The following is a 16,131-nucleotide window of genomic DNA, read 5'->3' as shown; positions in this document are numbered from 1 at the left end:
GCTATATAATGACTGAATCTCATTACACTGAAATGAAGGTACGCTGCATACAGTTTATCTTTGTGATATGACTACGGTCAAACTTTGCTTATGAAACAGAAATATTGAAATAATTACAATTGTATGTTTTGCTTGACCTTCACTTTTTTATAGGTGTGACGTCATTGTCCAACGATTCATGAATAGCGAATATGCATTTGTTAAAGCGGGATCAGTTGGCCTATTTTAGAAATAAATAAAAATAATAAATAAAAAATCCTTTAATTGATTTTTTCTCATGTATTCTAATCAAACTTGATTTGTAGCATCTTTATTAGGCCCGCAGCCAACTTTGTTCAGCTGGGACATTTAACCCCTTTTAGGGGCTGCTAGAGCTAAAACTAGAAATGCCTTTATACAGCGTCTCATGAACAGCTTGGTGGATCTTTGTCATACTTGGTCTGGAGCATCATTATAAGGTCCTCTTCCAAATTTATTTATATAGGAACTTGGGCCCTATTAGGGACCACTATAGCTAAAAGTAGATATGTCTTTCTTCGCATTAACCACTAAAATGTAATGGATTTTTATCAAACTCGATGTGTAACAATATCGTAAGGTCTCCTGCTATTTTGTTACAAATGGGGATAGGGACCAATTTAGCTAAAAATATAAACACGTTTAATGACCTCTTCTCATGAACCGCTTCATGAATCTTCATCAAACTACTGCTGTAATTATTCGTCTAAGGATAAACGAAAAAAAATTGCAACCCTACGAAACCTTTGCGAAAAATTAAAAGAGAACCATTTAAATTGTTAAAGTGCGGTGTTTAGTTTTGCAATTTGAAAAATGTTAGATGAAAGATGAATGTTAGGTGAAAAATTCATAAACTTCTTTCCTTATTACAATTCGCCGACCATCATTTTTAAAGATATTTCTTGTTTATATATAAATAGCATATTAGTACAACATGTATATTTATGTCAATTTAAGATAAGTTATTGACTGAATAGGTTCGGCCTCAGTTACGTTTTGAATTGCTGCATCTTTAATAGATTTTCATTTGCTTTTAATGAAAACGGGTACTTAAACTCTCTCGTCAGTTTATTTTAGATACAAGTCAAACTTAGTGTTGTTTTAAGGTTGGTTTAAGTCAATTTTGTCTCGACTCAGGCAAGTCAGACATGCTTTTAGTTAGGTGTAATTAAATTTCCTTTAGGCTTTTCATTAAACCAAAAGTTATTTAAAGTATTTAAGTTATTTTCTAAATTTTGCTCCAATACACCAAAAACGAATAACCATCAGAAGAAATCATTCAAAGAATTTTCTATTTCAAGCTCCCGAGGCCCATAAAAGGGGTAATATGTCCCTAACTAAACAAATATGGTAAAAAGACTTATAATGACGTTACAGGCATGGTTTATTGAAGACCCATCAATTACTTTAAATGCATTTCAATTTTAATTCTAGCGGCCTTTTTAAACCAGACGCCCCCGCCCCATTTAATTTTGAACGGGACCTTATAATGAAGCTACAGTACGTTTGATGAAGATCTATTGATCGTTTCATAAAAAGAAAAAAAAAAGAAATCGTTAAAAGTTTTATTTTTATTTTTAGACATAGCGGTCCCTATAAGGGACCAACTTCCCCCATTTGAACAAATTTCTTCTTTTAGCTGTAGCAGACGCTCAATCGATTAATGATACACAAACGCTTCAGTTTGTCCCCACATAAAGTTGTAAGGGCGCAGTTTCCAACGGAAATGCTGCAGTTTATTTTGTGATATGATTCGGTTAGTAATGTAATGATTCTTCGGAGGGAGTGGGTATGATCCTTTGTAGCATATGTTGCCGTAGAAAGACTAAAGTATTCTTTCAGGAAATACAAGACTGAATCTAGTATTTGCAGATTTATATCTCGATTACACACACAGACAGATAACGCGTGAACGCACGCGTTCACACACTTGTATTATGGCGTAAAACAGTACCTCTTGATTTAGTGCACTGTAACAATAATATCACTTCTTTTCTAAACGACATTTGGCCCAGGAATCTCATTAGAAAATATTTTATCCTGAAGTTTGTTCGACGCTGTTTGGCTTAAGAACCACCACCATTCATTAAACAGAATAACTTCCCAATTCATATTGTGTTAATGCCAGGTAACAGGCAGGTAAGTAATCGGAAACCATTATTCAACCAGCTGGCGGCTCACCAGCCGGTCTCTCTTCAGTAACATGACCCGTCTCTGACAAAGTTTGAACCTTCGATCTCATATTTACGAGACAGGTGCCTTATCCATTATGGATTTTTTCTATTAGAAGTATTATTCGCTTGAGAGCTTTTTCGATAACAAAGATTAAAATTTAAGTTCTTTTGAGATTATATGGCACACATCAGCGCGGCAGTATGAAGATTTACGTGGTATTGCAGTAATCTGACTATGGCGAGTTAGTCCGTGTTTCTCTAAACGCTGTGAGAAAACATAACAAAACAAACTCCATTTCTCAAATCTACACGACAAGCAAAAAAACATTATGAACGAATACAACACTTGAAAAACAGGACACTTGAACTCTTTATTTGTGAACAAAATTAAAACAAGAATATTCATGATAATTTTTTTTAATATATTTGAAGCTTTGTTAGTTACGACCATGTAGCGCTGAAAGGTAAGCATATTCACATTGTTGGTTCAGTGCAACAGGGTTGTAACTCAAAAAGAAATTGATCATGAAAAGGGCGCTATATAAATCTGGTATAATAATAATAATAATAATATAATAATATCCTTACACTACCTTCGCAAGTTAATCACTTGGTTCATCACAACAATACCCTATGCTCGCCTTAGTTTGATATGGAAAACATATAATATCTTAGATTTTGCAAACATATTTCCCGCACAGTTTTCATCCAGTGTTTTGTGGTAGCCAGCCTTTCTGTATTTTCTGTACTTTGATTAAACCGGTGCTGGGAAGTGTGACTTTTGTTGCTCATGTCAATAACTCAGAAAAACGGAATCAGTATTATTTTGCTTTATCAATTATTAAAAGCTTCAAAAGATTCTTGGCATAGATTAACTTTAACCGTTAAACACTTATGTTACATCGTACAATACTTTTGTCTATTGACCGGCAAACTTATAATTCAATAAGCTTTTTATTGCATGACATCAGAAATAATTTATTGTTTCTTCAAATTTTGACTTAAGCCCGGCAATATGTAGTGCAGACCTATATCCGGTCAATTGCACAATTTATGGACCGGAGATTTAAGCGTACAGCTACGTAATGATATTATAGAATTATTGGATTTTAGTGAGATCGGTTTGATGAGTTATCTACCTGGAAAAGTTGATATCGACAGATGGCGTAGCCGAAGGCTGATATCACTCTTTCCAGGTACATTAGTAAAATCTAGAAGGTTCTTTGTAAACACAGAACGCAACCAAGCAAAATGATAGCAGACTGTTTACGAGAGGAAGTGAAATGTGCAGCACCCATCACGCCCCTTCGCATCGGCTAAAGCGGAATACTGAATGTACTCTATGATCACAAACCAGAAAATATAACAACGCTGAGTCAAAGTACGGGGCGCCATGCGGCACTTAAAGACTAACGTTGTGATAGTTAATAAAATCTGTGAGATTTTCTTTTGAAAGCATAGACTACAACCAAGGAAAATAATATCAAACTTGCTTTGATTAAGTCTGTTCATAAGAGACAGACTTACGGCCCCTAGCTTATACATATATTGAATGGACTTCATGATCCCAAAGGACCAGAAAATAAAACAACACTGAATCAAAGTGCTGGGAGAATTAGTCTCGAAAATCCGGTACCGTTTGCTCGATAGGAAATATTCCACTGAAGACCACAACAATAGTTCATTACAAATATCTATTTGCACAATTTTGTGCTAAACATGAAATGTGAACAGGTTAAATTTCAACCGGATTTGACCCGAGCGTCTTTTTGCGTTCGTAATCTGAGGTGAAATATCAGAATGACATACACCACTGATTTAACTTATGCCCGTCCGCTTTGCTCAATAGAAAGAACGCTAACGTACGGTTCGATCCCTGAGCAAGACGTATGTTCTAATGACAATTTCTGAAATCATTTGTCCTCTACCTCTGATTCATATGATTAAGTTAACATTTACTTGCGAAGAACAGGTGAGTTCCGGTCAGAATCGAGGAACACTGGTTTGGTTAACTGCCCAGCATTTCAAAAATGAAATATTGTTGAAAAATGGCGCTAAACCAAACACAACCAAACTGGACAGAAAAGGCCAAATTATTTTCATAGCCAAATTCAGTCTTTATAATGCTAATTACTGCAGTAATAAATTCAATTCTGTTATAAGAAGATCAATACATTTCTTAAATGAAAACACGAGAATAAGTTTAGTTTTATGAATCTATTAAACTATTTCACTCATAAACACACAAGTCATTAATATTACAACGTTCTTATATATCTATCAATAAATATATTCAGTCACAGAAGATAAGAATAATACGCAAATCCTGCAATTTTCTTTACTTAAAAATATTGGTCAATACTTACAGAAAATTCCACTATATGCATACGACATGTTCAAAAAAAAAATCATAATCCCTGTACATTCTGTGAATACTATGATTTATCACAAATTTTTGTTCATTCTCAAATAAAGAAGTCCAATGTTCATAAAATTGACTCTAAATTTTTAGATAGTTTCCAATCCAAACAGAAAAGGGGAATCGAACGTGTAAACGTCCCAGTGCAAAAACAAGCTGATAAGCCGATATGTATAAACCAACACCAAAGTCTGCAATGATTAGTCAATGATAATTGCCCAAATATACAAAAAAAAATCTTATCAAATGAACTGAATGTCATCAAACACAATATCGTACATATAAATTATGATTAGAACTACAAATGATGAATCAAATGTCAAAGAAATGACACAAAAATTACACTGTTTCACGCATAAAACTCAAATATAGCCGCCAAAACTAAGGTCTTCACCTTTAAGGGTCGTTTAAAGGCTTACAAGTGAACAGGGCTTTAAAAAAGCTGCAAAATTCAATATATCTCTAAAAGACATCCTTGACATGACAGCAAAATTTTAGTTCTTAAGAACGTGTAAAATATTTTAGTAAACCATTTTCATTAGCCATCTCAGGTGACAGAAGAAAGTGGGTAGCAAAAATGTAAAGAAAGGTTCAATTTCTAATATTTTACTAAAGCTACAAAATATCTTACTTGCAAACTGTTAAGACATATATGTACAATATATTTTATATGAAAATAGCATTATAGAATATAAGGCTATGCATTTCGGAGCATGTATTGTTTTTACAGTAACTTCTTTTCTGAGTCGGGCAAAATATGCAATCTGTTCTTGCCCATATTGTATCAACAGCAATCCAGTTGACACGAAGCATGTACTAAAGTTGCATATATAACATCTTCTATGTCATTGTCTTCGAAACAGTGCATAATGCAATATTCACAAATGTATTCACAGATAGCAAAATATTTCTTAACGAATTCCAAGGCTTGTCACACTTAAAGCGAAAACATTATAGAGACATAAAGTAAGTGTTTAAATGAATTATTTTTTCAATGGTGATATAGACTAGCTCATAGACTATGATATATTCTTTTTTTAGTTTTAAAATTGTGATTATAGCTAGTCTATATTATATGACCAATATTATAATCAGTTCTCTGAGAAAATCTTTTAAATAGACTGGCATTTGTCACTCATACATAAAACTAAAGAAACATTACAAAACTTGAAGTTTTAGGACAAATTCTTTATTTGAAGTCTAGTGGCTAGTCCAATAGTGATTCAACATAAACATGTAACAAATAATGGCAATTATTGTTGACACCTGGGTGGTTGGAATGTATATTTGGAGAATAACGGTCAGCTCATTTACATAGATAATTTAGCTGTGTCATTTCTTACTTTTCGAATTTACATCATTCTGATGATACGGAATCTTTGTACCGAAATCACGAAACCAGAAATATTAATAAAGTGTTGAATATTTCATGGTTTTAATTTATTGTCACACTGGAACAGACTTTGTTTTACAGCGGCTTCAAAATTATTAAGAAATAGTATATTGTACCCTCACAATGTGCGTGAAATTAGCCAGAGCAGCCAGAGTTCAGCCAGAGTAGCCAGAGAAGTCAGAACTCTGGTTACTCTGGCCAGAGTAGCCAGAGTTCAGCCAGAGTAGACAGTGTTCAGCAAGAGTAGCCAGAGTTCATCCAGTATCCAGAACTCTGGTTACTCTGGCTGGCCGGAGTAGCCAGAATTCAACCAGAGTAGGCAGAGTTTCTAGATTTTTAACATGTTCTAGCTACTCTGGTCAGCCAAAGTAGTCACAGTAGCCCGAGTAACCAGGATATCATTTGCTCTGATTACTCTGGCTCTTTCTAACAGAGTAGCCAGAGTTCAGCCAGAGTAGCTAGGGTTTCTAGGATTTTAACATGTTCTGGTTACTCTGGTCAGCCAGAGTAGCCAAAGTAGCCAGAGTAACCAGGTCCCGTGTTCGCAAAACATTTTCAGTCTTAGCTGAATTCGATCTTGAAACTTAATATGTTATTTCTTTCTAAATAGCATGTTTAAAACTGAATTTCAAGTTAGTAACTATTTTCAATTGGCAATTTATAGTAGCCATAGTAGCAAGAACTCTGGTTACTCCGGCTGGCCAGAGTAGGCAGAGTTCAGCCAGAGTAACACGACTTTATTAGGATTGTAACATGTTCTGGCTACTCATACCAAAGCAGCGTAACATCAATGCTTGAAACCTAAATGGCAGACACTAGAACATAGAAGAATACATGCATCCCGAATAATGTTGTACAAATAGCTATTAATCAAATCATTCAGTTTCAGTTTTAATATTGCATATGCCATGTTTTTGTGATTTTCCTACATATCTGCGATATGTCACATGTTTAATTGTTAAGCGCCCTTGAACTTATAATTTATATTAAATGGGCGCTCAACAAATCTGGATTAATAATAATAATAATAATAATGATGATGATGATGATGATGATGATGATGATGATAATAATAATAATATAATAATGATAAGAATCTCATATACTAAGTTTTTTCTGCAGTGGATGCAATATGGTGTTACAGTATTCTAATTGTGGGCGAACGTATGTTTTTAGGCAGTTTCTTTAATATTATTGTTATTACATATTTTTTTATAAATATGAGAGTGTTACTAGCTTAATTTATATGGAAAGATGATATTTTTTCTCTCTTTTTTTTGAGATTCCTATTATTTCGCATTTATCAGGATTGAATTCCATAGACCAGTTACGTTCATATTCTTCTAATTTTGTCAAATCATCTTGAACTTTGTAAGAGTCTATTAACGAGTCTATGTTGAGGTATATGATAGTGTCATCAGCAAATAAGCGTATTCTACCTTTAACAGTCAGGAAGGTCATTGATAAAACAAAGGAAGAGACAAGGACCAAACAGTGAACCTTGAGGGACCCTCTGATAGAACTGGTAAAGAGTGTGAGCCTTCAACTACTACAGATTGAGAACGGTTACTAAGGAAAGATTGAATCCAGGATAGAGAGATTCTGTAGACACAAAGTTTCACGATTTTATAGAGAAGGAGTTGATGATCGATCTTGTCGAAAACTTTCGAGAAATTCATTACAATGAGACCTGTTTGTTTCCAGATTGGAGATTGTCAAAAGTTTCTTGTGTAAAGGATAATAGTTGAGCCTCACAGCTATGTTTGGAACGGAAGCTATACTGGAAAGGTGTGAGAAGATTGTTGACTATTTTGGCTCTCTCAAGGTTGATCTTTTTTGTGTTTTATGTATCAAGTCATTCATAAAACGGACTTCTGCCAGAGTAGCTAGAATTTCTAGGGCTTTAACATATTGCGAAATGACCCCTTTTTTGTACCCTCAGGGTGTTTTTAGAGTTTCATGTATCAAGTGATTCATCAAACGGACTTCAAAGAATTGTCTTACTTATAAGTTAGCAGTCCTATAACTGTTTAATCCAAACACAGTCAATATCGTTTCATACACAAGTAATACCGAGTTAATACAACATGGAATGTTGATTGTCTGAAGGCATAAGGTGACCACAATATAAACAAGAGGACCCATATGGTCCTGAATAAGGTCCTGAATCGCTCACCTGGACCTTGTGGGTTATGACAGTCATAGTAAATATTCACAATTTGTAATTGTTAACTCTAAATTCTGGGCATTCTGGAAATTATACACTGATATTGTATAAGATTAGAAGTATATTGATAATCCACAGAGAGAGACTAATATTGCCCTGGGGTGGTGATTCAATCAAGTTTGAAAGAACTGCATTATAAATTTTGCTAATTTACATGCAAAATATTTCAGCTCTTACCCTTGTGGCTCTGAAAAAGATTTTTGCTATGTAAGTATATCATGTTTTTTTTTTTATATATAAAACTTAAGTAGGAACCATTTTGACTCTTGGGTATTGATTTGAACATGTATTCTAGCATAAAACCGCTGTTATAACACCTTTTTATATATGCGCGTTCCGTGGCAAAGCGTTAACGCCATTCGGCCCCAAAACGGATAATTCAAAACGAAATGACGTCAACGTAAAAAACAACTCAGACATTCCCGCGCATTTCGTGGAAAATTAATGACGTTGAGAGACATTGTATCCATTTATCAGTTTTTACGCGTTTTATGCTAGAATAGCGTTAGCGCATGTTCATTTCGTGTTATAACATTTGCAGAATCCCTCGGGATACGTTGGTACCCTCGCCCTACCGGGCTCGGGTACCAACCAATCCCTCGGGATTCTGCAGATGTTATAACACGAAAAAACATGCGTTATCCCTACAAACCAATCCCTCGGGATTCTGCAGATGTTATAACACGAAAAAACATGCGTTATCCCTACAAAATATCTTAACTCTTGTCATTGCAATTCTATTGAGAAGATTTTAAAAGATTTTCCTGTAAGACTTTGCAAGCTCATTAGCACAAGCGGGGGCAATTTTGACATCAGGGGACATGATTTGCTCAATTTTAAGAGAGGCATACACTAGGCCATGCTACATACAAGATATATGTAGTCTCTGCCTAAAGGAAAATAAGAATATTTTATAGGATTTAATATATTACTCTATGTGAAACTTAAAGCACCAAGGCAGATCCAATATGACCCCGGAGTCCATGATTTGAACAATTTCGAAAGAGATGTACTTGCCAATGCTTCTTGCAAAATAACTAAGCTGTGGGTCCTGTGATATTTGAGAAGATTTTTAAGGTTTTACAATATAAAATGGAATAAGTACTGCGTTCATTCAAAGAGCCTGACTCAATCTGATAGACAAGACAAAAGTTGATCACAAAACCTCACCTATTAAATACTATAGGTATATAGGCTATACTATTAAATATCATTTAATCTGACTTAGTCTTGCCTATCAATTTTGTTCAGTAATGTAAATTGACTTTTCACCATTTTCACACTGTCATGTACGGCGTTACGTTTGGACAATCGTGACTTTTTATTTAATACTAAACCGCGATGCACGATGGTATGATGATACACTTGATACATATAAAACACTAAAAAATCAAACCTGAGAGTACCAAAAGGGTCATTTCGCAATAGGTATTACAGTATTTTCTCTGGCTATTCTGGCTAGCCAGGGTAGCTAAAACCAATGGACATACCAAGTAGCCAGAGCAATTGACATCCTGGTTACTCGGCTACTCTGACTGAACTCTGGTTATTCTGGCTGAACTCTGGCTACTCTAAATAGCCACTTGAAAATAGTAATTAACTTGAAATTCAGTTTAAACATGCTATTTAGATAGAATGATATATTAAGTTTCATAATAAAACTCAGCTAAGACGGAAAATGTTTTGTGAACCAGATTGCTCTGACTACTCTTAAATTCCTAGAAACTCTGGCTACTCTGGCCAGCCAGACTAACCAGAGCAAATAAAATCCAGGTGACTCGGGCTATTCTGGATACTATGGCTGACGAGAGTAGCCAGAACATCTTAACATCCTAGAAACTCTGGCTTGAGGCAATCTAGTTGATATGTCACACTAAAGTTTGCTCTCAGTTTTCTTACAATTTACAGTGGAAAAAGTGATGTAGTAGTGGTGAAATTTATACCTGTGGATATGTTTTGACTTGCACTTAATGGATATACCTTTGTTTTGTGGAAAAGTTGTTTGACTTTTGAGATATTTGAAGAGAAAGGTATTTTTCTTTGTTCTGACTTGTGTTTTTTATGGATTACTAATTGGACATAGTTGGATAAACCTGGATTACTTTACCTGTACACAGTACTCCTTTTTACAATAGAATTTAGTAGAATTCAAGGTGGATGGATAATTGGGCAATTATAGATTTTGGATTATAGATTTACAACATAAGTGGACTACTGTATAGCTAAGTGTGATTAACTGTTCATCTGTACATCTTTAAAAAGATTTACAAAAAACTAAATGATGAGCGGGAAAGGTCAAGGTCAGAGAAACCAACAACAACAAGTAAAACAAAAGCAAGCCTCTACTCAACCTCCACCTAAAAAGGACAAACGCACCCATTCTGACGTGAACAATGACAGTGCAGAAAATAGTTTAGATTTACCAATCATACAAACCCAACTTGATACAATCTGTAACGACATAGGGGAGTTGAAAAAAACATTAACTACAGTCTTGAAGAAAGATGAATTAGAAGCTCTCATTACCAACACTATCACAAAAATAATGGAAGGTTTTGAAAAAAAATTGAAAGAGACCATAGCAGCCAAGGTCAGTGAAAAAACGCATGCACTACAGGATAGAATAACTGTTCTTGAGTACGACAACAAACAGTTAACAGATAAAGTAGAAAAGTTGCAGAAGGAGATAAAAACTAAGATACATGACCTTACAATATTGGAAAATGAGAATCAGCGTCGAAGCAGAGAGGCAATGCAGCGTGCAAATTATAATGAACAATATTCACGCAAGAACAACATCAAAATTGCAAATGATTGAAGGTGAAAACCAGGAAAAACTAGAAGCAAAAGTTCAGGAAATCTTACAGAAACATAATATAACTTTAGATAAGACTGACATAGTTGCATTGCATCGCATTCCATCTAAACGCAGTGATATCAAACCAGTTTTGGTGAAGACATAAACAATGAAGCCAAATTGCGCGTGATGAGAAAAAGGAAAGAGATGAAAAATGATGGTTATAGGATAAGTGATGATGTCACCAGTTTGAATACTGGTCTCATCAGTAGACTACTGAGACATGATGAAATCACATGTGCGTGGTTCTTTAATGGAGCTGTCTATGGTGAGACAACAAGAAATGAAAGACTTAAATTTGATATTTATGACAGTATCAGTGAAACTATTTCAGCCTATAGACAAAATAAATTACTGAAAAGAAAATAGACATAGACAGTGCTGTGAATTGATACTATATTAATAATATTTTTTCATTTGTACTAACAGTTACTCCTTTCTAGGCCAATGAATTGACGTATAGAATACCTGTATATTAATGCAATTCTATAGTCAGTTTTTTTGGTACTTTCTTGTACAGTTAAGTAGTTTCTGTGGAAATGTTATGTAAACTGCACACTATGCAGCTAGATTACAGTTAGTCTGCATTTTTCTACAATGATGCATTGCACTGAATTCTTTCTACACTTTATTTAAAAGTTGAAAAAGTTACTACTACCAAAGTATGATTTTTTGCTATTTTTAATTTTTTTTAATTTCTAAATTACCCTAAAGTTTGTGTACTTTAAAAGGTATAACAGGCAATTATTCCTGCAAAAAAACTTTTAAGTTTTTATGGACAAGTAATTTATGATGTTGTTTTTCTGAAATGCACCGAGTTTGATTTGTTTACATCGATATGTAATAATCATTATTCTAAAATACCTTAAACATCTGTTGCTTTTACTAGATGCTTTTTTCTTCTCTTTCTTAATAAATACCTTCGAAGTTGGAAGCATAAACAGTTCGTGTAAGGATTTTTAAATTTTATGGGTGATAACATTTTCACATGATAATATATAACACAAGCACAAATAAGTCTTAAAGTTAAAGCTGATTGAAGGCTTGTTTTATTGAATAAGTAACAAGCAGGACATTGCAAAAGGTCAAAGGACAATAGATCTTACTTTATGGCATTTACTGTAATTGTAGAAGACCATATTATAGTTTTTTCACTGTTTATGTTTCAGTTGCTACATGTTTGTTTTCAAATTTTTACCACAATTAAGGTTGGGAATTTACGGATTTATTTTGCATATATTCTTAGAGACATACAGATATATATTGTGCCCAAATGTAGTTTTTTAGCATGTAGGGATTTTATAGTTAAGGAAATGAATAATCCAATTGACAATGGCTGATCTAAAAATCTATTCTTACAATTGTCGTGGCCTGAGGGGTGCCAAAAAAGGTTAGATATTTTAAATCTGTTCAAGGAAAAGCAAGTTGATATTTATGTCTGCAAGAAACTCACTTTACTCAAGAAATGGAAAAAACGGTATATTCAGAATGGAATGGAAATTGTTTTTTTTTTCAGCCATGGAAAATCTGACGCAAGGGGTGTATCAATACTTTAAAAAAACTGTTAGGTATCAAAATAATTCAAAGCAAAACAGATGTAAATGGTAATTTTTTGATCTTAGAAGTGTTATATAATGACACAAAATTTGCTTTGATTAATGTTTACACACCTAACATTGCTTCCCCAGATTTTTTCAGTAAATTTTTTGATGTTATTAATACTTTAGATACTGCAGATGTTATCATGTGTAGTGACTTTAACCTTGTGCTTAGCCCAGACATAGATTATAGCAATTATAAATCGAAAAACCATAATGTGCATGGACGGCAAAACCTTCTATCCATGATTGATGACAGAAATCTTGTTGACCCATTTCGTGAATTTCATGGCAACCTAAGAAAATATACATGGAGAAGAATGAATCCATTACAACAGGGAAGATTTGATTTCTTTTTGATTTCAAATAATCTATTGAAAAATGCCAGGAAATGTAATATTGATATTAGTTATAAATCAGACCATTCAAGCATATGTCTAGAAATGTCACTATCACCAACAGTACATGGGAAAGGGTTCTGGAAATTTAATAATTCTCTACTACATGACATTGACTTTATAAACAGCATTAAAAAAGTATTGATGAGGTTATTTTACAATACTTCATACCCATATATGATAGGACAAATGTTTTGAATATGGACAGAGCTAATCTTCAATTTGTTGTTAATGATGAATTATTCCTAGAAACACTGCTGATGGAAATATGAGGGAAAAGTATATCTTATGCAAGTTATAAAGTTAAGGAAAGAAATAATAATGAAAAGAAAATCTTGAAAGAAATTACAGATATTGAATCCAGTCTATCAGATACTAACAAGGACAAATTGACTTTCCTGAAAAATCAGTTAGAAGAATTGAGAAATACTAAATGAAAGGGTTCATTTATTAGGTCTAGTGCAAATTGGGTGGATAACGGGGGAAAAAACTACCAAATATTTCTGTAACTTGGAAAAAGCTCATATTTCAAACAAAACAATATCATTCCTTGAAAAGGCTAATGGATCCATTATCTTTCATATTGACCAAAATGAAATCTTACAAGAAACCGAAACATATTATAAAACTCTTTACAGTAAAACAATGTTAGTGGATGATTTCAATCTAGAAAATGAACTAGATGAGTATGATATACAGAAGTTAAGTGCTGAACAAGCCAATGATATTGAAGGTCTTTTAACTTATAGTGAGGTACATGAAACATTAAAAAATATGAAAAGAGATAAAAGTTCTGGGTGTGATGGTTTTACTTCCGAGTTTTTCAAAGTATTTTGGGGGAAATTAGGGCATTTTATTGTTAGAGCAATAAACTGTGCTTTTTTATCAAATGCTTTTTCAAAGAATATTAAGCTAGGAACCATAACTTGCATCCCAAAGAAGAATAAACCAAAACAATTTTTAAAAAACTGGAGACCAATAACACTCTTTAATGTACTATATAAACTGGCTTCTGGTAGCATCGCAAATAGGTTGAAAAAAGTGTTAAATGTACTAATTTCAAATGACCAGACAGGATTTGTTAAAGGTCGTAATATTGGTGAAAACACCAGGTTACTATATGACATTATGCAATATACTGAAGCAAATGATATTCCAGGGCTACATGTACTGATAGATTTCGAAAAGGCATTTGATTCAATATCCTTTAACTTTATTGAAAAAACGTTAGATTTCCTTAAATTTGGTAACATGATGAAGAAATGGATCAATATGTTCCTGTATAATACAGAGGTTTGTGTACAACTGAATGGATTTTTATCAAAAGTTGAACGTGGCTGCAGACAAGGAGACCCAATCAATTTCACCTTATATCTTTATTTTGTGGGTGATAACATTTTCACATGATAATATGTAACACAAGCACTACCTTGAATCTGTTAGATAGATTTTCATTGATATCTGGTCTAAAGATAAACTATGACAAGACAAAAATCATTTGGATAGGCTCCCTCAAATATAGTACTAGGTCAATTAAAACACGATGGAAACTATCGTGGGGGGGGGGGGATACTCAATTTAAAGTGCTAGGCCTAGTTTTTGATGTTGATCTAAACAGAATGTATGACTTAAACTTTAAAGAAAAATTAAGTAAATTGAAAAATAGTATTACATACTGGAAAAGACGTAAATTAACACCAATAGGTAGAATAACAGTTGTCAAGGCAATGTTACTTCCTCTGCTGACAAATCTGTTTATAAGTCTGCCAACTCCTGCTAAGAATTTTATCAAGAATCTTACTGATATGCTAAATGAATTTGTCTGGAATGGTAAAAATAAAATAAAGAATACAGTGTTTATCAAAGACTACACTGAAGGCGGACTAAAAATGATCGATATTCCAAGTTACATATATATAGTCTAAAAATTAAATGGCTAAGACATTATGTTTGTAATAGCAAGAGTAAATGTTATAATTTGGTAAGATCAATATTTGATATGGAGAAACTTTTTAATTGTGGCAAAATATATGCTCAAATTACTATTGAAAAAATTAAAAATACCTTCTGGATAGACGTACTGAAGGCTTACATTTGTTATATGGATAAGCTGCCTATTGTTAATACAGCACAGTTACTTAATATGCCACTTTTTTATAATAACAACTTTTGTATAAATAGAAAGCATATCTACATATCTTCATTATATTCAAAAGGGATAAGATTTGTAAATGACATAATTGATGATGATGGAAAGTTTCTAGACCTTAACAATTTACAAGAAGTAACTGGAAGGCCGCTTAAGTTCCTCCATTATTTTGGTTTAAGAAATGCTGTTACTAGTTATATTAAAAAAATAAAAATACCATTAGAAAAAAAACAAACAACTCTTAAATCCAAATATTAGTTGTTATATGCATCCCATTCTTTTAAAGACAGATATAAATAAATTTTTATATAAAATCTTACCAAAAATGAAGATATACCAACAAGTCAAACTAAGTGGGACTGCTTAAGTAAAAATAGTATAAATTGGAACCTAATGTATAGTTATGTTTTAAGTGTACAAGAGATACATAATACAGTGGTTACAAACGAGAATAATACATAGAATTTTTGCAACAAACTCCCTACTGTTTAAAATGAAAATTAAGAATAATAATTTGTGCACTTTTTGTCAGAGCCAGGAGGAAACTTTAATCCATCTCTTTTGGGAATGTTCAAAGGTTAAGCCAGTCATACAATATATAATAAATGAACTTGAACATTTTGAACAAAAACAAAAATTCATTCGAGGGGTGGTTTCAAAAGACTTGACAAAAAACACACTTGTGAGAAAGAACTTCGGTATTTTCTTCAAAGTAAGTAATAATTTCCGCAATTAATGTTCACCAGAGTGTGCAAACACCTCATTATTTTTAGAAAAATGCAGGCTATTTTCTAAAAATATAATACAGGTCACAAAGCGATACATATTAAACGATTATTGTACTAACAGAAATATGCGTATTAAAAAATAATAAAATGTTCACATAACAATATTTTGA

Source organism: Mercenaria mercenaria, chromosome 1 (assembly GCF_021730395.1).
Source record: "Mercenaria mercenaria strain notata chromosome 1, MADL_Memer_1, whole genome shotgun sequence".
In the NCBI taxonomy this organism is placed as follows: Eukaryota; Metazoa; Mollusca; class Bivalvia; order Venerida; family Veneridae; genus Mercenaria; species Mercenaria mercenaria.
This window is presented reverse-complemented; position numbering follows the sequence as displayed.